Below are 25,377 nucleotides of genomic sequence, written 5' to 3'. Positions count from 1 at the left end.
GAACATAGGTATATGTATAACTGATTCACTTCGTTATAAAGCAGAAACTAACACACCATTGTAAAGCAATTATACTCCAATAAAGATGTTAAAAAAAAAAAAAAGAAAAAAAGAAAGTACATCGGTAGATGCCAGGGGGTAGGGGTGAAGGTGGGAGTGGGAGGTGGGGAGGGGAAATGGGGAGTTAGTGTTTAATGGGGACAGAGCCTCAGTTTAGGACGGTGAAAAATTCAGGAGATGGAGGATGATGAGAGTTGCATAACAATGTGAATGTACTTAATGCTACTGAACTATACAGTTAAATATGGTTAAAATAGTATGTTTTATATTATGTGACTTTACCACAATAAAAAAACATTTAAAAAAAAAGAGCCCATCTGAGAAACTCCAGGATCACTTGGACATTAATTTCATCCACTACAGCCTTTGCTGACACAAAGGACCTTATTTACTTGTTTCCGACGGTGTTTCCTTTCCCAGGGGGCCAAGTCTGAGAGCGGGAGCAAATTTCATTTGCTCCCTCTTAAATCTCTGAAATGGAAAAAGGGTCTCAATATTTCCCTCTCTCTCCCAGTCTTTGAAGACCTCCAAAGTGGGCCGTGGCAGTTAGCTCCCAACAAATTCCCCAGACACCATTTAAATGTCATTTCAGGGCTGGGACTAGCACATGAATATTTAAGATGTAAATTGTTTGGGTCGTGCCTAAATCTTTTACGGATTTTATTCGATGAGAAAAATGTCACTACTTTTTGATAAAGTTTGCTTTCCCTCCATATTATCAACAAACCCAGCCAAGTGAACCAGACTGCATCTGCCAGAGAGAATAGGGCTGCTTGTTTGGGGGACAATATTAGATTCTGTTTCATTCCCAGCATGCCGTATTTATGGTTCAAAACCCAAAGAACGGGTAGGATATTTGTCCTAGGTCAGCGTGTCCTGGCTGGCAAAAGCATTTGACATATACCAAATACATCTGGGTGGAGGATGGGAGCTGGAAGTGAAATTAAATAATCTAATCCTAGGTGGAAAATTAGGTACCTTGATAGTTGATCATATAGCAATATTGAAATTACCAGATCCTAACACCAGAGATTACTCCTTTCCCATTCTGCAGTTTGAATCCCAAAGGCTGGATATATATCTACATATCACAGGCAAAGAAAAAGGTACAAAAGAGAGAGGGGGAGGGAGAGAGACACACACACAGAGGGAGGGAGGGAAGGAAATATTTAACACTTTTAAATTCCACGGACTCCAAGAAAGAATATCTATTTTAATCTTTTTGGAAGAAATTATGCCTCCTACATCTCACTCCCAGCCCCTACCCAGAAATTAATTTTGAATGTTAATATGAAAGCAACCTCTCTCTTCTCTGAATGCCGCTTTTGATTTTGACAGGGTATCTAAAAGGCTGCTATTAGACAAATTTTCATTAAGTAATAAGCTAGTTCTTGGGCAAAAGATAAATTTTTTGTCATCTCATGTGAAAATTTTAAAAAGCCATAATTAGGAAGAAAATCACTAATTGTATGGCACAAAATTTGTTTGCTAAGAGTAGTCATTAAGAGGCGACGAAAGCATTAGCAACTTCAATACTAGAAAACAACAATTAAAGTGCAAGTGGAATTGAAGTATTTGCCCAGACATAATAATGGCTGTACATTTTACAGGTCTGTAATTGTGGCTTGATTTGAGGTATTGTTGGTACTTTTTAAGGAACAATGTGCAGTGGGCCTAAATACTTAAAAGTAACACGGCTTTTGGGTTCTAAATAACAGACTCAGGTTTTAATTTCTGGAAAACATTACCATAGAGAGAGTTGCTTAATTATACTGTCAATGCTGTTACTGCTTTAGGATTTTGATGAACTGGGCAAAATCAGGACAAAGAGTAATGTTTCTGTGGCCCAGACAGTTCATGATACCAGCTTTGCATGTAAAGTGCCCCACGTCTGACATCAGTGTGAAGTTTGCACATCACTGCCTGATATATTTCCTTTCTTAAGAAAAACTCTTGTTGTTTTTGCTTTCTGACAAGCATACTCTTTGGAGAAAATTGAGGAAATGTAGAAAGTTGTAATGAAGGGATTAAAAATTCTTCTTAATTCCATCAAGCAGAGATAAGCAGTGTGAACATTTTTGTTGTACTCCCTCATCTTTTTATTGTATTTGAAACATTTTATTGAATCATAGCAATCATATGATAAAGCATACAAATTTTAAGTGTCCAACTTGTAATGAATTTTTACTTATACATCGATGTATCCACCACCTAGGTCAAGATAAATAATGTTTCCAACAACACCCCACAATTCCCTTTTCAATCAGTACTCACCTCTCTGTCTCCCTTATTTTGGTCCTTCTCGCAATAGTTTCCATGATTTTGAACTTAATGTAAATGGACTCATATGGAATATCCCTTGTGGGTGTAGCTTCTTTTATTCAACATTATATTTGTGAGATTCATCTATCTTGTTATTGTATGTAGCTATATTCTTTGTTACTGCTATTCTATTGCTATATTGTGATTCCATTGTATCCTATCCCACAGTCTGTTTTTCCATTGATGAACATTTGAGTTGTTTCCAGTTTTTAGGTGTCATGAATAAAGGACACACATTCTTGAAAATGTCTTTTGGTGGATAGGCACTCATTTCTCTTGGATTCCTGTCCTTTTTGTGTGTGCATGTAAGTGTAGATCATATTTTATAGGAAGTTGCACTCACATCTGTTTCTCCATTTCCACATCTATCTCTGTATTCTTATCGACCATAGGAGTCCGGTGCCTCCCAGGAAACAGGCCTGTCTCATCAACCCTGGCAGGCACAGGCATTGGCTGGGGCAGCCTGGGGGAAGCAACATGGCTGTACATGCTGGATAATTCTTTCAATTCGTCAGGTGTGTAGCCTCTCTCCTCCCTTATCCAGCCAGCTTATCCTAGGATTTAGCCCTAGTTAGTGGCCTGGTATCCAGTAACGGAGATGAGGACAGCTCCTGAGGGGAACACCTGTTGCCTTGTCAGGGAGAAGCTTCTGCAGCATCTTCCAGCACAGTGGAGCTCTAACTGGGGAAGAGTGGGCCACATCTGCAAACCCAGAGACTCCAGGGGGGTTTGCAGAATCCATACCCTCCATATCCTCGTTGGCCTCCAGCCAGATGTCCTCATTCCATGTTTCTGGATGCCAGCCTTTCCCCACCAGGCCCCTATCCTTTGCATAACAGACTTACCGTGGCTGAGCACTCAACTTTCTCTGGGGCTCTGTAAGTTCTAGCAATTAGGTCATCAGCCTGCTACTCAGCTGTGTCTGCTCTTCCCTTATAGAAGATAAAGTGTCTCTGGGTCTCACACTTTGCCATTAACTATTTGTTGACAGCCTCTAATCTTTCCGTATTCTTCTGTAGGGCATCAGTACAACTTGGAGGTAACCAGCCAACTCTGCATTGCTAGCCCCCTATTTTTATTTTTTTTTTATTTATTTTTATTTTTTTAACATCTTTATTGGGGTATAATTGCTTTACAATGGTGTGTTAGTTTCTGCTTTATAACAAAGTGAATCAGTCATACATAAACATATGTTCCCATATGTCTTCCCTCTTGCGTCTCCCTCCCTCCCACCCTCCCTATCCCACCCCTCCAGGCTGTCACAAAGCACCGAGCCAATATCCCTGTGCCATGCGGCTGCTTCCCACTAGCTATCTACCTTACTACGTTTGTTAGTGTGTATATGCCCATGACTCTCTCTCGCCCTGTCACAGCTCACGCTTCCCCCTCCCCATAACCTCAAGTCTTAACCTCAAGTCATAACCTCCTTCTCTAGGAGGTCTGCGTCTTTATTCCTGCCTTACCCCTAGGTTCTTCATGACATTTTTTTTTTCTTAAATTCCATATATATGTGTTAGCATACGGTATTTGTCTTTTTCTTTCTGACTTACTTCACTCTGTATGACAGACTCTAGGTCTATCCACCTCATTACAAATAGCTCGATTTCGTTTCTTTTTATGGCTGAGTAATATTCCATTGTATATATGTGCCATATCTTCTTTATCCATTCATCCGATGATGTAGCCCCCTATTTTTAAATTGCTTCTATCACTACACTTGCTACAGCATTTCCTTCCACGGGGACATTTTCCCAGGTCACCATCAGTGAAATTTTTAATAATTCAGCCACCAGCTTGTGACAGAGGCTATCCGTATTCACTTTTCAACCAGGAAGCCATCTTCTTCACCCGCCTGGCATTGGGTGAGCTAGTCTCAGATTCCCGTCTTACTGCCTGTTTTCTCAGTCCACATCTGGCCTCACTTGTGTTAGTTCCAGTTTTCTGAGAAGCAGACACCAAGACAGGATCAAGGATGGTATTAGGGGACATGCTTGTGAAAGGAAAAAGTGAGGGAGCCAGAGAAGGCTAGAGGAGCCACCAGGCCACAATGCAGGTCTGACCTTGAGTGAAGGAGAGAGGGACAGAAGGTTGGGTGAAAGCATCCTAGACTGTCATGCAGTCTAAGGAAGGTTCACAAGGCTGTCAGGGAGATCTTGAGCCAACGTTGGCTGTCAGAGGAGTCTCATGTCTCCCAGGATGGCCTGCCTTGGTATCCTGCTGCTCTCAGACATTGGACGTCGGTTGGAAGCATGCTGTGGGTGCATGGCTTTCGTGCAGATACAATGATAGCTTTCCAGTGGCAGCACTTGGGTTCTTGGCCCTTTAGCTGGAGATCTGTGAGGTGCATATTCTCCAGGTCACCAAAAATGGGATAAGCACAACGTCTGGAATAAAGTGTCCATAAGAGTTAGCTGTAGTTACTAACCATTTCCTTACATCCCTAACACTTAGAGGTTTTGATTTTTACTTTCATAAGCAATGCTGCTTTGAACATTTGATGTAACTCATTGTTTCCTTAGAATAGACTCCTGGAATTGGAATGGTGGGATGAAAAAGTATGAACATTTAACTCCCTTTTGAAAAATTTTAAATTTTTTATTGAAGTAGAGTTGATTTATAGTGTTTCAGGTGTACAGCAAAATGACTCAGTAGTATATATATATGTGTGTGTGTGTGTGTGTGTGTATGTATATATTTTAGATTATTTTCCATTATAGGTTATTACAAGATATTGAATATAGTTCCTTGTGCTAAATGGTAGGTCCTTGTTGGTTATCTATTTTATATATAGTAGTATGTATCTGTTAATCCCAAATTCCAGATTTATCCCTTCTGCCCTTTCCCCTTTGGTAACCATAAGTTTATTTTCTATGTCTGTAAATCTATTTCTCTTTTGTAAATAAGTTCATTTGCATCATTTTTTTGAGATTCCACATATGTGATATATGATATTTGTCTTTCTCCAGCTTCATTTAGTATGATTATCTCTAGGTCCATCCATGTTGCTGCAAATGGCATTATTTCATTCTTTTTTATGGCTGAGTAGTCTTCCATTGCATATATATACCACATCTGTTGATGGACATTTAGGATGCTTCCATGTCTTGGCTATTGTAAATAGTGCTGCTATGCTGCTATGAATATTGGGGTGCATGTATATTTTCAAATTAGAGTTTTCTCTGGATATATGCCCAGAGGTGGGATTGCTGGGTCATATGATAACTCTATTTTTAGATTTTTAAAGAACCTCCATACTCTTCTCCCTAGTGGCTGAACCAATTTACATTCCCACCAACAGTGTAGGAGGGTTCCTTTTTCTCCACACCCTCTCCAGCATTTATTATTTGTAGACTGTTTTTTAAAACTTTTTATTTTATATTGGAGTATAGCTGATTAACAATGTTGTGATAGTTTCAGGTGCACAGCAAAGCAATTCAGCCATATACATGTATTCATTCTCCCCCAGACTCCCCTCCCATCCCAGCTGCCACATAGCATCGAGCAGAGTTCCCTGGGCTATACAGTAGGTCCTTGTTGGTTACCCTTTTAAACTATAGCAGTGTGTACATGTCAGTCCCAAACTCCCTAACTATCCCTTCCCCTCATCCTTCCCCCTTGGTAATCATAAGTTCATTCTCTAAGTCTGTGAGTCTGTTTCTGTTTTGTAAATACATACATTTATATCATTTCTTTTTAGATTCTGCATATAAGCAATATCATACAATATTGTATGATACATACAATACTATTGTATTGTACATATTATACAATTTTATTATTGTATTGTACAATACAATAATATTGTATTGTACATACAATACAATATCATACTCTTTCTCTGTCTGACTTACTTCACTCAGTATGACAATCTCTAGGTCCATCCATGTTGCTGCAAATGACACTATTTCATTTTTTTTTATGGCTGAACAATATTCCATTGTATATATATACCACATCTTCTTTACCCATTCATCTGTCAATGGACATTTAGGTTGTTTCTATGTCTTGGCCTCTGTAAATAGTGCTGCTATAAACATTTGGGTGCACGTATCTTTTTGAATTATGGTCTTCTCCAGATATACACCCAGGAGTGGGAATGCAGGATCATATGGTAGCTCTATTTTTAGTTTTTTAAGGAACCTGCATACTATTCTCCATAGTGGCTGCACTAATTTACATTCCCACCAATAGGGTAGGAGGGTTCCTTTTTCTCCACACCTTCTCCAGCATTTATTTGTAGACTTTTTTTTTTTTTTTTTTTTTTTTTTTGCGGTACGCGGGCCTCTCACTGTTGTGGCCTGTCCCGTTGTGGAGCACAGGCTCCGGACGCGCAGGCTCAGCGGCCATGGCTCACGGGCCCAGCCGCTCCGCAGCATGTGGAATCTTCCCGGACTGGGGCACGAACCCGTGTCCCCTGCATCGGCAGGCGGACTCTCAACCACTGCGCCACCAGGGAAGCCCCTATTTGTAGACTTTTTGATGATACCCATTCTGACTGGTGTGAGGTGATACCTCATTGTAGTTTTTATTTGCATTTTCTCTAATAATTAGCATTGTTGAGCACCTTTTTATGTACCTATTGGCTATCTGTATGTCTTCTTTGGAGAAATATCTAATTAGGTCTTTTGCCCATTTTTTTGATTGGGTTGTTTGTTTGTTTGATATTGAGCTGTATGAGCTGTTTGTTTATTTCAGAAATTAATTGCTTGTTGGTTGCATTGTTTGCAAATATTTTCTCCCATTCTATAGGTTTTCTGTCTTTTCATTTTATTTATGGTTTCCTTTGCTGTGCAAAAGTTTTTAAGTTTAATTAGGTCCCATGTGTTTATTTTTGCTTTTGTTTTCAGTAGTCTAGGAGATGGATCCCAAAAGATATTGCAGGATTTATGTCAAAAAGTGTCCTGCCTATGTTTTCCTCCGGGGGTTTTATAGTATCTGGTCTTACATTTAGGTCTTTAATCCATTTTGAGTTTATTTTTGTGTATGGTGTTAGAGAATCTTCTAACTTTATTGTTTTACATGTAGCCGTCCAGTTTTCCTAGCACCACTTGTTAAAGGGACTGTCTTTTCTCCATTGTATATTCTTGCCTCCTTTGATGTAGATTAATTGACCATAAGTGTATAGGTTTATTTATGGACTTTCTATCCTGTTCCATTGATCTATGTGTCTGTTTTTGTTGCCAGTACCATACTGATTTGATTACTGTAGCTTTGTAGTATAGTCTGAAGCCAGAGAGTTGATTCCTCCAGCTCCATTTTTCTTTTTCAAGATTGTTTTTGCTATTTGGGGTTTTTTTGTTTTAGTACAAATTAAACAATCTTTTATTCCAGTTCTGTGAAAAGTGCCATTGGTAATTTGATAAGGATTGCATTTAATCTGTAGAGTGCCTTGGGTAGTATGGTCATTTTAACAATATTGATTCTTTCAATCCAAGAACATGGTATATCTTTCCATCTGTTTGTGTCATCTTCAGTTTCTTTCATCAGTGTTTTATAGTTTTTGGAGTACAGGTCTTTCCTCCTTAGGTCAGTTTATTCCTAGGTATTTTATTCTTTTTGATGTGATGGGAAATGGCATTGTTTCTTCAGTTTCTCTTTCTGATATTTCGTTGTCAGTGTATAGAAATGCAACAGATTTCTGTATATTAATTTTGTATCCCACAAATTTACCAAATATATTGACCAACTCTAGTAGTTTTCTGGTGGTGCATTTAGGATTTTCTATGTATAGTATCATGTCATCTGCAAACAGTGACAGTGTGACTTCTTCCTTTCCAATTTGGATTCCTTTTGTTTCCTCTTCTTCTCTGATTGCTGTGGCTTAACACTCTTGATGCAGGTTTGCCAATTGCCCTTCTGAAACGCAGGACAAATTCATACCCCCCACTTTGTAGTAAGAGAGGTCTGCTTCCTCTTACCCATGTGAGATACTTCTGTAGTCTGGGTATATAAATGGTCATGCTGCACAATGGAGAGCATATGCTGGGATTCATGACATGGACTAGTGGGAGAAGGAGGAGGCCAGAATGATTAGTTTAGTATGGGATGACTTGTGCATGGACTTCCTTGACCAAAATGGTTAGGTTAAGAGGGGGCATGGATTATCCAGACTCATATCCTCCTCGTACCATCTTTACATAGGTACTTAGTTGATAAACAGCTGTCCTTTATTTATACTTAATTTTTGGAGAAAGAGATATAGAGGTCAAGAGCTACTGACTGCACATTGTGTGAATGTCAGGGTGGAATAGTGGGAAATGCCCTGTATTTACAGCTCGGTGGACCTGGAGTTGAATTCTGGCTCTGCAGGTGGATTGTTGAACCGCTCTGAGCCCCCATCTGCAAAAGTAGTAGCAACTGGAAGTAGGCATTGCTTTCTTTCTTCTTTTCTTTCTTCCTTCCTTCTTTTCTTTCTTCCTTCCTTCCTTCCTTTCTTTCTCTTTCTTTCTGGCCTCCTATTTTCTTTTCTTTTCTTTTCTTTTTTGCGGTATGCGTGCCTCTCACTGTTGTGGCCTCTTCCGTTGCAGAGCCCAGGCTCTGGACGCGCAGGCTCAGCGGCCATGGCTCACGGGCCTAGCCGCTCCGCGGCATGTGGGATCTTCCCGGACTGGGGCACAAACCTGTGTCCCCTGCATCGGCAGGCGGACTCTCAACCACTGTGCCACCAGGGAAGCCCAGGAGCCTTATTTTACAGATAAGAGATTAAGAGCCAGAGAGGGCAAAGGAGTTTCATCGGGTCACACAGCAGATTGGTGAGAGGCAAATAGAGAGAAAGACCAAGAAATAAAGAGAGACACACAGGGCTACAGAGGGAACTGAATGACAGAGCTAGAGGTGAGACACAAAGAGGTACAGAGCTAGAGAGAAACAGAGTTCAAGAGGGAAGGAGAGGGGAACAGTAGAGGTGGAAGAGAGAGCAAGTATGACACAGAGATGGAGAAGCAGAAGGAGTGGAAGAGAGGCCAAGAGAGACGGGGAGAGTGGTGGATGCAGACAGACTCTGTAAGGTGCCGTCACACACACGATGTGGGGGGATGGGGTGATCGGGCCAGTGACATGTTTTTCCATGTTTGTGGATTGAGCTGCAAAGGGCCAGTGGAGTAGACAGGACAATTAGGAGAAAGGCGGTTGGGATGGAGTGAGGGGGTGGGACGGGCAGAAGGACTAGGACACAGCAGAGTCTTTTCCTGGCATTTGTGTGTCTGTTTGTTACAACGGGAGCAGATATGCAGACTAGGACCCCCCGTTTCAGCCCACTCGTTCCCACCAGCCTGCCGCTCTGCCAGACGGCCTCCCTACCAGGTCATTGCCTCTGAGCCTTATTTATTGCTCCAAAATCTGGGGCCAGGAGGAGTCCCTGCCGGGAAGCTCAGGCAGAAGCTTCCATCTAAATCCCAGACTTGGCCTCCAGTCACTGCAGCTGAACAGGAGGAACAGTGGGAGAAGAGACCTTGATTTGTACCAGGGCGGCTTTTTAACACATGGAGGGTGGTGTTTTTTGTGGCACCACCACAATCTCTGCTACCTAGAGATTTACCTCTTGGCCTTATTCTTTCCCACTAGAGAAACACTTTTTAAAACCCACACAAACTTCCTAATTCAGCTCTGGCTATTTTAACCAGAGTTAAAGAGCTCAATAACAAAGTAGCTCCCAATTATCAAGAACTTACAGAGTTAGTGTAAACCAGCTATGCCTCAACTAAAAAAATACAAGAAGAAATAAAAATCGATCAATCTGTTAAAAAAAGAACTTGCAACGAGGGTTATGTCATTCGATCCTTGTATAATGTTATGAGGAAGGCACTATAATTTCCCACTTGACAGGTGAGATCACTGAGGCTTAGGGAGGAGAAGAAACTTGCCCAGGATCCCATTTCTGTCTGCACCAGAGCCGATCTGTCTGCCTGCATTTCCCCATCATTGTGCCCTCCTGCCCACCCCAAGCCCATGATACAGATGAAGACATCAAGGCTTATCGGGTCTAACAACTTGCCCAAAGTCCCATTAATAGAAAGCTGCAGAGTGAGGATTGCACTTAGGTCTGCTTATCTTCGGGCCTCTGCTCTCACCCCCTGTGCTTTGGGTTGAGTTCTTTCAGAAACAGAGACTCCCTCCTTCCAGATGTTGTGCTTCATGAAGAAAGTAAGAAAATTAAAAGCTCCAATAGAACTGTGTACACTTAAAAAATGGGCAAGATGGTAAACTTCATGTTATGTGTTTCTTACTATAATTAAAACTTTAAAAAAAAGGGAAATAAAAAGCTCCAATAGTCACCATCTGGGGATGGATAACGCACCCTTGAGTCCTGCTATTTTTATGATGGAGCTTCTGTTACACCCTCCACTAACCTTCCTTTTCCTCCAACTCATGGCTTCTGCATATTCATAGCTTCTATTGCCTTGTGTCTTCTGCCTCACTGCCTGTGCTTCCTACGTTCTCTGTGTGCCTCTGGCCTTCTATCCTATCTTCTGTCTTCTATCTGTCTACCTATCTATCTATCCATCCATCTGTCTATCCATCTATCTATCTATCTATCTGCCTGTCTATCTATCATCTATCTATCTATCTATCATCATTTATCTATCTTTCAAGTCAACCTTCCTAAGAAGAAGATCAGATTGGATGGCATCTTAGGTCTGGTTTCCTGGAAGCAAGCTCTCAGATGGAGATTTGCCTGCAGGAATTTTGGGGGAGAGCTTTAAGGATTAGCACCATGGAGGAGTTAAGAAAATAGGACGGGGCAGAGGAGAAGTTGAACTGTGATGCGGTCATAAAGTAACGGAGCAGGACCATATGGGACCTTCCTGGGACAGACCCTTCCCCTATATCCTCTGCTTTAGCTCCTCTCTGAAGTCCCTAGATGAGAGTATCTGCTACACATTTCCTGATTTGTTTTACAGATGTAAAAATCCTTACCAAATGGAAGATGTTAACTACTTGATGAACACAAGTATGTAGCCCTCAGGCCTCCTGGAGCCTAAGGATCGAAAATGTTAACCCCTGTGACACCTCCCTGTTACCTCACCATCAACCAATCATAGAATTGTACACAAGCTAATCACAAACCCTGTGACCGTCCCCCTCACTTGGCCTTGAAAAATGCTTTCTTAATAGATAACTAATAAAGACCCACTGTATAGCACAGGGAGCTCTTCTCGATGCCCTGTAATGACCTACGTGGGGAAAGAATCTAAAAAAGCGCTGATATATGTATATGTATAACTGATTCACTCTGCTTCACAGCAGAGACTAACACAACATTGTAAATCAGCTATACTCCAATTAAAAACGAAGCTTTCTTGCAACCCATCTGGGAGTTTGGGTTTTTCAGCACTATGTCCCTGACTCCTTGTTTCGTGCCTTACAATAAATGCTGCACTTTCTTTCACCACAACCCAATGTAAACTGATTGGCTTTAATGCGTGTGGGTGAATGGACCCAAGTTTGGTTCGGTGACATTAACAAAGACCTCAGCGGATCCCATGGGTGCTTGGGGCTGGGCTGGGCATTCAGAGTTGTTCAGGCAAGCAGATTAAGCCTCTATACCTTGACATTGACCCGTCATTGGATGTGGGTTGCCCTCTGGGTTGGGCGGGGGAACATGACGTTGGGAGAGGTGGCTCTCTTCCACTGAGGGCGATTCCCAGGGAATGAAGCAGCTGAGATCTGTTAGTTACCAGTGCCCCATGAGGGAAGGTGAGAGGCTGAGAAGGGGATCTGGGTGGTGCCCCACAGCAGCTTCTCCTGATTAACCGCTTTCCAGAATACAGCAGCTCCAGCAGGCCCCCTCACCTGCCTTGTCTCCCCTTCTCCATCCTACAGAGGGCTATATTTGCCTCAGGTGCTATTCCTGGTCCAATCAGGTGTGACTAAGGCCTCAAGTCAGGTGATATGGAGCACAGCAACCAAGTTCAGGACCAGCCTGAGGCTTTGCTCTGTAGGGGCCGGGGGCACAGTGGGGTCATCGAGCATCCTGGACTGTTCAGCACAGCTGCAGTGCCTTTCCAGCTTCCCAGAGTCCAGGAGAACTCCTGAATTCCAAGTTATTTGTACTATTTAAGACAGGTTGACTCAGCTACTAGGAGCAGAGACTGAAAGAGACTGATTTCCTTTCTGCCCCAGAAGCAATTCCCCTTGATGTCATCCAAGCCCAAAGCCCTGGCAATTGGACACCGAGGAGGTGTCCTGAGAGGGCAGGTCAGTCCCTACAGAGCCACAGCCTCACCTGAACAGGAGCCGTACTTTTGCCATCAGCCAGACTGCCCTTTATAATTCCCAGTTCCTCTGAAGTTTGCTTATGGACAATTATTTTTTTCTGCTTAGTCTGTGTCTCTTTCTCCTCCCTATCGATTTCTCCCCATGAAGTTAAAACAGAGGTGGAGACACATATGCTACATGACATCAATATAGCCCTGCCATTCAAGCTGCACTCCCCCCCGCTGCAGCTGAGATGTGCCAGGGCTCCCATCCTCTCCTTCCCCCTAATTGATTTCCAAATGCAGCCTCCTGGGATGGTGCCTTGGCTGGCTTTCCAGCTTCATCCTGTCAACCTTAATATAATGCTTCTCGGGCGGCGAGAACTTATGTTTCCCACCTACTAGTTGGCATCGGGCTGATTTTCTCATCCTGAGGAATTTAGTTTGATTAATGTCGAGCCTTTGTACGTTGCATGGGGGTTGTCAAAAACGATGCGTCCTCATCCTGTTGCCAGTCCTTCTGAAGAGAGAACTTTCCCCTACTTCAGGCCAGCGTTGGCATTTGGAGGGCCCCAGTAGCGGCCCGTACCAAGATTAGCGGCCACAGATTTGCTCCATTGAACTCAAGAATCAGAGGACCCTGGCTGGGAATAGCTGATAGATGCTCAGAGCAGTTTGGGTGATTCGAAGTCTGCTTAGCTTTGCCCAGTCAGCCTGGTGTGAGGTCTCGGGATTAAACTTTCCCACCTTCTCCTTCCAAGACTGAGCCAAAGAATCTATTCTTGGAGCAGATAACTTTTCAACACTGAGTTGGCAAGCGTTTATGATTGGTTTTTCACACATCCTTCTGGCAGGAGACAATTTTTGTTATAATTAAAATTTAAATATAGGGTTATAATAACCCAAGGCACCTTAGAAGGACAGGCTGTTGGCAAAATAGTGAGTGACATTATCAATTATATGTGACATGTTTCTTTTCTGTATCTTATTTCTACAGCTCTACTCTTTTTAACCGGCATTGATTATTTACTATGAGTAACCCAAATTACTTCAGGTAAGACGAATATCCCAGGCCTCACCATCTTGTTGGTACAAATAAAGCCACTTTAAGATAAACATCCATGTAAGAGAGGCTCATAGTTTTTTCTTCCTCCTGCTGGATCCCCACTGGCTTCCTGGAGCCCTCCAGGGATGTGTCATGTGTTTGAGAAAAAGTCCCACTCAGGTTCTTTCACCCAAGTCGTTCTTTGAAATGTATCCTGCAGACCATTTGAGGGCAGCAACTCTCTGCTGTACTGCTGCTGGGGTCTTCTTGGACAAGTCTGATTCCCCGCCATTCTGCTGGGTGCAACGGGCACCTTGGGTTCTTTCACGAATGTGCCACAGTCCCTGCAGTGCACTGCTGTCGTGTCCCTCCGCTGCAATGCGCGGGAGGGTTTCCCTGTGCTCAGCCTTGCATCGAACCTGGCCATCAGGCCCCCAAAGCAGTTCTGCTGGTGCCCAGAGCCTCTCAGCTCAGACAAGTGTCAGTTTCTCTTCTCCCATCAGGGCTCAAGCCATTGGGACATAGAACAGTATTGCTTCTCAGGTCTCAAAGCTCATGAGAACTTTACTAAAAGGATGATTGGACCTCTGGATTTTTCTCCCTTGTGTTCAAGGATGAGAAGATGCCGCATTACTATTAGAAAGGGCGGAGGGGACACGAGGGGGAAGATGTGCCACGAAACAGCTGCTAAAAATCAGATTTAGTGATTCACACTCAGTAACATCCATCATCAATCTCTCCGTGTTGTTTTTTCTAGTGATGTTGTATAAGCCACACGTGGTGGAGGGAATGGACTCAGTTCATGCCAAATGAACCACAGCAAAAATAATGACATCATGGACAATAATAAAATAATCAAGCAGCAACAGATGGAAAGGAAGAATTCCAGTTATGCTGTGGAACTACACAAATTGTTTCGGGTCCTAGCTGATCAAACCAAACTCAATCCCACTAGCCAAAGAGTAAAAAGAGACTATCCTCTAGCCAGAAACACTAGCCAATCAATCCCACCGTCCAGCAAAGTAGTCCTTCTGGTTGCGTGGGGGGCAGGGCAGCAATTTCAAAGCATCGCACTTGGCATCAAAGAGCCCTGTTTATTCACTGACACCTGATAAACCAGAACCAGGGAATCAGATGAATTTTTCTTTTGCCTTTTAGTTTCCTTTATTAATGGAACCCTTTAGAAGTCTGTTTATACTTTTTACTTGTACAAAATCACAATCCTTCACGCAAAGGGAGCAGGTGGTACCGAACGCTGGAGATTGCGCCAGAAAGCATCTCCTGTAACCGGCGCTAACAGAGCCTTGTCTTGGATATAAAAGAACTGGAATCTAATTGTGGGGTTGGTTTTTCCGATTCTGTATAACTATGTGTTTCTCTGTCTGTGTTTCTTCCCCTCAAATTTAATGCTCCTCCTTGAGCTCCTGTCAAATGGAAATCTGAGGAGAGTAACTAAGACTGAGTTTTAAGGCTGTGGTTTTCCTGGAACGGTGTCACTAATACTCCAAGGGCCTCTACATCCCCAGCTGTCTTTGGAGCCTTTTGTTGACGTGTCATATTTAGTGTCATGTGAACCCTCCACCTGACCGCAGGTAACTGGGCAGGCACTTGAGCCAAAAGCAGCCTATGGAGGCGGCCCTTTGTGAGAATCCTGCCTCTATATATAGGATTTTGATTAAATAGCCCAATTAGATTCTCTTTCTGAAAGATTTGAATATGTGACATTCTCAGAGGGGATGGGGTGTAAGTCCATGTGAGTGGGAACCTTGTCTCTTTACTGATTTATCACTGTTCTCTCTCATAGTATATGGTATGGCTACCCAGTGAATACTTGATAAATAAATCAAATGCATGGGCCCTTACACAGAAGTGTTTTTTTTTGAAACATGAATCTGCATCCATTTCCCTATATTTTACCTTGTTCTTCTGCCTCCAGTGAGCTAGGTCCCCCCACCCCGTCCCTACCACACACACTTCTAATTATTATTTTAAATAGACTTTATTTTTTTAAGAGCAACTTAGGTTTACAGCAAAATTGAGCAGAAGATACAGAAATATTCCATATACACCCTGCCTCCGCCACCCCCCAGCCTCTCCTATTCTCAACATTCTGCACTGGAATGGAACATTTATTACAACTGATAAACGTACATTGACACATCATTATCACCCAAAGTCCATAGTCTGCATCAGAGTTCACTCTTGGCGCTGTACATTCCCTAGGTTTTGACAAATGTATAGTGACATATATTGCCATTATAGTATCATACAGGATAGTTTCACTGCCTTAAAAGTCCTCTGTGCTCCACCAACGCATCGTTTCCTCCCTCCTAACTTCTGGAAATCACTTTTACTGTCTCTTACTTTCCTTTTAGTGCCTCTATAGTTTTGCCTTTTCCAGAACATCATGTAGTTAGAATCACACAGAATGTAGCCTTTTCATATTGGCTTCTTTTGCTTAGTAATATACATTGAAGATTCCTCCATGGGTTTTCATTGCTTAATAGCTCATTTCTTTTTAGTGCTGAATAATATTCCATTATGTGGATGGACCACAGTCTCTTTATCCGTTCACCTACTCATGGACATCTTGGTTGCTTCCAAGTTATGGCAATTATGAATAAAGCTGCTGTAAACATCTGTGTGCAGGGTTTTGTATGGACATAATTTTTTTGTTGTTTTTGTTTTTGTTTTTTTTTGCGGTACGCGGGCCTCTCACTGTTGTGGCCTCTCCCGTTGCGGGGCACAGGCTCCAGACGTGCAGGCTCAGCGGCCATGGCTCACGGGCCCAGCCGCTCCGTGGCATGCGGGATCCTCCCGGACCGGGGCACGAACCCGTGTCCCCTGCATCGGCAGGCGGATTCTCAACCACTGCATCACCAGGGAAGCCTGGACATAATTTTTTTAAGTCCTTTGAGTAAACACCAAGCATGCAATTACCGGATTGTATGGTAAGAGTATGTTTAGTTCTGTAAGAAAATTCTAAGCTGTCCCAAAACATGGAAGCAACCTAAATGTCCATCGACAGACGAATGGATAAAGAAGATATGATACTTATATACAATGGAATATTACTCAGCCATAAAAAAGAATGAAATAATGCCATTTGCAGCAACATGGATGGACCTAGAGATTATCATACTAAGTGAGTCAGACAGAGAAGGACATATGATATCGCTTATAAGTGGAATCTAAAAAAATGATGCAAATGTACTTATTTACGAAACAGAAGTAGAGTCACAGGTGTAGAAAACAAACAAAGAAAATGCCAAGCTGTCTTCCAAAATGACTGACCAAACCATTTTGCATTCCCACCAATGATGAAGAGAGTTTCTGTGGTCCACATCCTTGCCAGCATTTGATGTCATCACTGTTCTGGATTTTGGCCTTTCTAATAGGTGCGAAGTGATATCTCATTGTTGTTTTAACTTGCAATTCCCTGATGACATATGATGTTGAACATTTCTCATGTGCTTATTTGCCATCTGTATGTTTCCTCTGGTGAGGTGTCTGTTCAGGTCTTTAGCCCATTTAAAAAATTATTATTTTTTTTATACTATCGGGTTTTAAGGGTTTTTGTATGTTTTGAATAACAGTCCTTTATCAGATGTGTATTTTGCAAATATTTTCTCCCAGCCTGTGGCTTGTCTTCTCATCCTCTTGACTCTTCTTCTTTTTTATGACTTTTTGCTTTGATGGGCAGTACGGTGTAGTGTTTCAGCATTCGGATTCTGGAGGCATCTGCCCGAGTTTGAGTCCTGATTTTCCACTTGCTCAGGGAATCGATCATTCCTTTCTGACTCTCAGTTTCCTCATCTGTGAAATGGAGATAATAATAGTGCCAACTTGTAGGGTTGTTAGGAGTTAGGACTGTCCTGGCTTGTAGTTAGTAAGCACTGTATAAATGGTAGTCATTATTATTGAAATTTTTCTTTTTTTGCATAATTTGGACCTATCACTAATTTGGTCTCATCATTCACTTATTTGCTCCCTCCTTCACTCACTCCATTCAAGTCACACTGGCCTCTATACCCACCTTGGTGTCTTTTTCTTTCTGTTTCCTCCTTCTGAGGTGATTTCCTCTCAATATACTCAGGGTTTACTCTTTCATCTCATGATTCAGGAGTTTTGTCAGTCATAAGCAGAAGCGGTCTAAACGCAATGGGGTTTCTTATTGTTTATGAAGCTGAGACCGTTGATGCCCGGTGTCCCAGAAGGAGGGGTGTATTGAAGGAGCAGTGAGCTGCCGAGGAGAGTCCTTGAGGCTGGGAGGGAGAGGGGTCTCTGGTTCAGAGTGGGAGTCCTCCTGGGAAGTAGCAATACCTCCAGGGAAGACTGGTGGTGCTCCCAGGGGGACGGGGTGTCCTTAGCCTGCCAGGGATCCTCAGACCCCAGGTGTGGACTGTAAACCACAGAACCTTTAGAACTGAAGGCACCATGGAGACTGAAGCAGATGGTACCCTGGTGGTAGACACTCACCAATGCCTACGGCAACATGAAACTAGTTCTTCTGTATCAGCCTCGAGTAAGAGGCTAAACTTCCTGCCAGTTCACGGGGATGGGGGTTCAGAGCCTGAGGGATATTAACCATATAATATCAATTTATAATTTTAAGATATAGAAAGTCATGTTTCCTTCATCTCTGAGTTTGGACTTAAGAATAATATACAAAATAAATCTATTCTCAAGTTCATCCTTGCCCACTGTAACTTGAGAGAATCTGGTTACTGGTAAAGTTGCCTTTTAGACACCTTTTAACTCTGCTCTTCCCTGTGTCTCTCCCCCTTTCCTAGCCCCCCTCCTCTAATCCTGCAGGTATTGGAAGTAAGTTCCCTTCTCAGACCACACTTTTCTTTTTTTTCTAAATGCAAACTCTAAAAAAAAAAATTGGTATTGAGTCAGGAAAGACAGGGCTGGGCCCAAAGACAGTCTTCCCATGTATAGACATTAAGCAGAAGGCAAACCACCTGCTTGTTTTGCACTTAATGAGACCATGATGCATGGAAGAATGGCCTCTAAAACGGAAACTTTGTAGCATCTGAACAAGAAACTCTGACCATGAAAACTTGGAGCATGCACAATGAAAATGCACAGGTTACTGATGACACTGTACGACCTTCCATTTGTGGTGCTTGACTAGTAAAGGAAAATTTAAGGGAAAACAGCTCTTAGAGTGCATGTACAAGACCATGCACTTCAGTAGACGAATGCACAAGACCAGGGGCTGATGCAACCTGGTGCAGTCCAGGCCATACCTCAGCCTTCCCCTCAATGAGCATTCCACCCCTAATCAAAAAGACCCACCCATTCAAAGCGCTAAAAATAAGATAAAAGGTGGATCAAAAAAGTCCCCCTTTTGTGAGGCCCCCCACACTCTTCTTTGTGAGTGTAACTTTTGTTTCTGCCCTAAATAAACTGCTTCTTTGTTCTCTTTGCTCTTCAGCTTCGGGTTTTTTTTTTTTTTCCCTTTGTGTTTGTCACCCAAATTCTTTTTGGACTAGCTGAACAAGAGCCTGGACTTTGGATAAAGCTTTTCCAGTATCAAGATCAAGATGCAAATTTTTAAAAAATTCAATATTTTCTATGTTTACCTAAAATTATTTTGCAAAAACATGTTACATGTGTTTTTTCCTGCTGGGAAAAAGTGAAGAACAATGCTATGCAATTTATTTTGGAATACTACCGTCATTCGAGCTATGGTGTAAATTAAAAATTATACCTCAAAGTACAGTGAAGTTAGAAAAATGTTTTGGAAACACTGTAGCTTGGTTTTTGTTTCTGTTTTTCGTTTTGTTGTTGTTCATTTTTTTTGAATCGCACTTTTGAATTGCTCATCTGCCTGGGACAAAGCTTAGTTACTGTGGCATCAGGCACATTGGTTCAGAGAGAGGTAGTCATTACCTCTGATCAGTGGAGATTTCTGATTCTCCTCTCTATTTCATACATGGCTGGAACACCTTTTCTGGCCTCTTGCGGTTGGGTGAGACCTGCTAAGGCATTCTGACCAATGACCAGTGAGTGGACATATGTTTGCTGATTCTGGCAAGGAGCCTTTAGGCCAACCTTTAGGCCAAGGAGCCTCTGGCAACCTTTCCTCCTCACTGGCATGGCAGCTGGCAATTTTTGAGATGGTAGCTGCTCTGTCAGCTTGCCCTTAATTAATGAAGATAAGCAGAGCCTCCCCTAGCAAACTGTGGGATGAACTTTGAGCAAGAAACAAACTTTTGTTGTTTTAAGTGAGTGAGATTTGGGCATATTTGTTACCACAGCCTCAGCTAGCTTATCCTGACTGATACCCACATCCAGCTATCTGAAGGCACTGTTGCCAAACTGTTAAAACCAAAAAAAAAAAAAAAAAAATCAAAACATTGGAACTGGCGTATCTTTACAGACAAAATATTTTGGCTTGGCAAAAGTGTCCAGAAGGAAGTAGATGATGCTCTATTTAGAGCATGAAGCAAAGGTACTGTTTTGGAATGTTCAGACAGACATGCTCAAAATCATGTTCAAAATGCTCCACCTATCACCTGATTGGAAACATTACAAAGTATACAAGTTGACAGTGTTTCCCTGTGTATGTTGCATGCCCTGTGCCCACGTGCACCCGTTGTTTGGTTGTAAGGAACAGAGAGCATTTGATCAAATTCAGAGATGTTGGATTAATCGTTCAAGATCCAACTATGACATGATGGGGGCCACACAAAGGGCCAGATCTTTGGACTTTCTATTGCATATTGTTATTTTGAGCCTTACAAAGTTTTGTTAAACCATGAAGAGTGTGAAAGATTCTCTCCTATCATCACAGTTGATAGAATTTTCACAGAGTTTGCATATCAGTTCCTTGCTGAATTTTCATTATTTTACCATCATCTGTCTTATCCCCTCATTCATTTTGATTATCTATTTTACCCTCCTGGGATATTTTTCTCCCAGTTTTATAATCTACTTTTTAGTGTTTGTATTTCTCTTATTTAGTTTCAGAATTTCTATAGAGGACGGATTCAGGAGTTGAGTTGGAAGGGAGGTCTGGGCTAGAGGTACATTTCTGTAGTACTTAAGAATGAGAAAATTTCAGTTGTGTATATCGAGGGATGCTGATACATGATATGGGGGAACAAAGCCTTCTCCCAGACCGTCCCCTGTCACCATGACTACTATCATCCTGTAGAATATTTATGCTGAAGCAGTGGTTCCCCACCTTTCTTCTGTCTGTTCTGTTGAACAAGACTCTCACAAGCTTGTTTTCCATATTGTTGCAATCAGTGGAGAGAATGATGGATTCGGTATCTGATCAGTTAGTTAACTGTGAGACTTTGAACAAGTTGCTTAGCTCCTTAGATGGGGAATGATGATATGACTTTATTGAATTATTATAAAACTTACACAAGATCATGTCTGGGAATGGTTCTTATGGTGAAGGCCCAAGAAACACTTAATTCCATTCTTTCCCTACAGTTAATGAGAGAAGCAGCATAGCCCAGTGGTTAAGTGTGCAAGCTCGGAAGTGACGCAGCTGGGTTCCAATCCTAAATTCTGCCTCTTGCCAGCTCTGCATAAACTGGTGGCAAACTACTTCACTTCTGCAAGCCTCCTGTGCCATGCCTACAGATACAGGGTAAGACGGGACCTGATAAATTGTGGGATTACATGAGATAACGAATAGACGGTGTTCAGGGGTGTTGTAAACACTCAAGAAATGATAGTTTTCATTAGCTTCATTATTAGAAACAAGTTCCTCATATCCAGTCTCTGTCTCCCAATACGAGCCCACAAACCCTGACCTGGAACCCTTGAGGCCGTATGTGTTTTGGAATTCAGAATGCTCTGGAAAGTAGGAAGATAATGTGGTGCATATACCATGCATTCCACAATGTCCCGCCCCCATTGGGGCCTGTGGTAGCACTTCATGATCAGCTGATGACTGCAGTGAAATACATGAATGTTCATGCTCAATGGGACGTGGGAAATTTGATTTGAGCATGCAATTTGAATTGGGAAATGCTCGTATAAATAACCGGGGCAGCTGAATGTGGCAGGTTTGTGCTCTATAGATTTTTTTTTTTTTTTAATCTCAGGGTCTTTAGAATAGAAGTTCTGCTATAGCAGCTTAAACCATCACAGGCCTTTGCACTCTGGTTTTGTGCTAGCTAGTTTGGCATTAACTGCCTGTCTGGAGTTTTGTAGGTTGAAGTTGCCTAATTAACTTGTACAGTTGGAAAGGAAAAAAATGATTGAACCCCCAAACAATACTATAATTTAGAGAAGTGACAAAATCTTAACCAAAAACCCCACAGGTTTTTTTTTTAATGTTTCTAGTAGCTTTATTCTTTTATTTTTAACATCTTTATTGGAGTGTAATTGCTTTACAATGGTGTGTTAGTTTCTGCTGTATAACAAAGTGAATCAGCTATACATATACGTATATCCCCATATCCCCTCCCTCTTGCGTCTCCCTCCCACCCTCCCTATCCCACCCCTCTAGGTGGTCACAAAGCACCGAGCTGATCTCCCTGTGCTATGCGGCTGCTTCCCACTAGCTATCTGTCTTACATTTGGTAGTGTATCTATGTCCATGCCATTCTCTCACTTCGTCCCAGCTTACCCTTCCCCCTCCCCGTGTCCTCAAGTCCATTCACAGTTTTTAAGTAAGAAGGAGTATGGAATTATCTAGTGCAACTTCACCAATTAGGAACCAGAGAGAGTAAGTCTCTTGCTGGAGGTCATTGAGTCTTTGGAAATGTGATAGCTTTTCCTGCAGCAACAAACAACCCCCAATCCCAGAGGTGTAAGTTTCTAGCTTATATTCCCTCAGAGCTGCAGGTGGCCCATGGCTCTCCTGGGCTGGGCTGGGCTGGCCCTGTTCCACATGTCTTCTCGAGGAACAGCCATCATCAGGGGCGTGCTGCTCTCATGCTGAGTGATGCAGGCTCAAGAGGGGCAGAACTGAACCACAGGAGTGTCCTTGTAGCTCCGGCCTGGGTATGGTGTGTGTCACATCTGCTTACCTTCCACTGGGCAAAACAGGTCTATCTGTGAACAAGATAGACAAAAGCCCCTTCCATCAGAGTACCCATTGACTAGTGGGAAAGTGATGTCCAGTGAACCAACAAATGCACAAGATGGTTATCATGGAGTGAATGCTGTGCAAGAAACAAATAAGGTGATGAGCTAGAATAACTGGAAGAAGTCACTTAGACAGCAAAGTCAGGAAAAACCTCTTTGAGGAAGTACTATTTCAACTGAAAGCTGGGAAGGGACTAGGCTTGTGCATAGACGGAAAGAGCAGAGCAAAGGGAACCTCAGGGCAAAGACTCAGAGACAAGAAAGGGCTTGATGGGTCTAGAGCTTAGTCAGCAATCCAGAGTGAAGTCTGGATTGAGGTTACAGGGGTGGGTGGGGACAGAGCACGTGGAAACCTATAGGTCATCTCAGGAATTCTGGATTCCAATCTAAGAGCAGTGGGCAGACCGTGAAGTGTTGTCAGCAGAGCAATGGCATAACATGATTCACCATTTGAAAAGATCACCCTGGTTGTTGTGTGGACTGCAATGGGAAGCAGGTAGAGACACAGAAAAAAAATCCCAATTTTTTAAGAGAGACCTTTGCTGAGCCTTGGACTGGCGGTAATGGCCGTGTGTCGGCAGAGGAGTGGATGGAATCAAGAGCACTTTTGGCAAGAGAACCATCAGAACTTGTTGATATCATGCATGTAAGGTCTCATAGAAAGAGAGACTCACAGTTGACTCCATGGTTGTTGACATGAACAACTGGAAAGATGCAGAGGCCTTTCATGGAAAGGTGGATGATGAGGGAGGGGCATGGGGTTGGATAAAACTGGAGTTCTGTTAGAATTAGTGTGACACGCCCATTAGTGGGCTAAGCCGTCTATCTTCCACTAGACTGTGCTGTATCCTCAGTGTTGAGCCCGGTGCTTGGCGTGTATCGGGTGCTCAAAAAGCATTTGTTGAATGAGGGAATCTAAATGATATGCTTAAGAGCTACAGATGACTAATGGCTTCTAGAACAACAGATGATCCAAAGTCCATAGCAATAGCTAATTAAACCATTGCAATCCGATGTCCAAAATATTGTGTGCTAGAGACCCCCCTTCCTCTCCCCGTTAATTGAACAGGCCCTGTCTCTTTTGCTCTTGTAGCCCATTGTTCTTCAAATGTAATTAGCCTTTGTGTTTTGACAGTAAATGAGAAGCTGGTACTTTGATAAATGGCTTGTTTCTGGGAAAGGAGTATTTGTGAATACAAAACCCTGTCTTCTCCCCTTTTTTCACACCTTTTCCTCCTGTGTTCGGAGGCCCTTGGGCTATACTAGTACCTTCAGGAGGGCCAGGTTTCTTAGGAAGGGATAGCAACACAGAAATAATAGTTATCATTTATTGAGCACCTGTTACATGAGCAGGTAGAAACATTATATGTGACAGAACAATCTTGAAAAGTAATTTAAAAAAAATCTTTGTGTTCCAGCTGAATAAACCAAAAAAAGCTCAGAGAGTTAAAATCTCATAGTAACCAGGAGGCTGAGTTGAGATTCAAATGTGTCCAGGTTTGGGCTTCCCTGGTGGTGCAGTGGTTGAGAGTCCGCCTGCCGCTGCAGGGGACGCGGGTTCGTGCCCCGGTCCGGGAGGATCCCGCGTGCCGCGGAGCGGCTGGGCCCGTGAGCCATGGCCACTGGGCCTGCGCGTCCAGAGCCTGTGCTCCGCGGTGGGAGAAAATGTGTCCAGGTTTGTCTGACCCCAAAGCTTGTGTCATTTCTGTGATTCTGTGTCTACCTTAATGGTAAGTATCGGCACCTTATTTGAGGCCCTCTGTGTTCCTCATTAAAAAAATAGTTTATTGAGATATAAGTCCCAGGCTATATAATCAACCCATTTAAAGTGTACAAGTCTATGTGCCTCATTTGTTAATGGAACAAATAGTTTCAGTTCTCATTCTTAGCCAGGAACAGCATCCTTCTGATTACTCAAGTCTGTTATCTCCTGTGATCTGGTCTGGTCTTCTCGTCAACCCTCTGATGGGCAGTATGGGGGGATTATCACCTGCATCTTACTGGTAGAGAAACTGACAATGTCACGAGGCTTGTGGTCAGCACATCTCAGTATGGAACCTAGGATAGTCTGACTGTCAAGTCTGCTCTCTTAGCTTTTACATGATCTGCTCTCTGAGAGCTGTATAGCTCTTCTCAGCTGACAAAGATTATTTTTTCATGTCCATGATGTTATTTGAGAGCAATATGAAAGATCTTCTAAACCAATTCAGCTGGTTTGCCTTGTCCTGACCCAGAGAGGGACACTGAATTTCTCAAAACTGTCTGTAGCGACCTCACACACAATAGGATGGCCTCTTTCAAAAGAAGAGAAAATAACAAGTATGGTCAAGGACACAGAGAAATTGGAAACTTTGTGCACTGTTGGTGGGAATGTAAAATAGTGTAGCCACTATAGAAAACAGTGTGGAGTTGCCTCAAAAAATTTAAAAAAAGGATTACCACATGATCCAGCAATCCCACTTCTGGATACATACTACCCAAAATTCAAAGCAGGATCTTGACTTTTTTAGCTTCCATGGATAAGCAAGTTCATACTGTATTTGCTTCTCGGTGTCTGGGTTATTTCACGTAACATAATGTCCTCCAAGTTCATCCGTGTTGTTACAAATGGCAAGATTTCCTTCTTTTTTATTCCATTGTATATATTTAGCACATTTTCTTGGAATCTAAAAAAGTCAGACTCATAGAACC

The 25,377-nt window shown here is 42.5% G+C and overlaps 1 long non-coding RNA gene across 1 annotated transcript in view; it reads left to right on the top strand.

Moving 5' to 3' along the window:
* The window catches only part of LOC113615579 (uncharacterized), a 300,491-nt gene that overhangs the window by 92,983 nt on the left and 182,131 nt on the right, over positions 1-25,377 (top strand). The window contains exon 2 of the long non-coding RNA XR_003431055.1: positions 21,079-21,238. This is a non-coding gene — a long non-coding RNA (uncharacterized LOC113615579). The remainder of the gene's footprint in view (positions 1-21,078; positions 21,239-25,377) is intronic.

The sequence above is a fragment of the Aethalodelphis obliquidens genome, unplaced genomic scaffold, assembly GCF_003676395.1.
Source record: "Aethalodelphis obliquidens isolate GAN/ISIS:26980383/991018 unplaced genomic scaffold, ASM367639v1 scaffold120, whole genome shotgun sequence".
NCBI classification, from domain to species: Eukaryota; Metazoa; Chordata; class Mammalia; order Artiodactyla; family Delphinidae; genus Aethalodelphis; species Aethalodelphis obliquidens.
The sequence above is the reverse complement of the archived record's forward strand: the minus strand, read 5'-3'. Positions and strand labels throughout refer to the sequence as shown.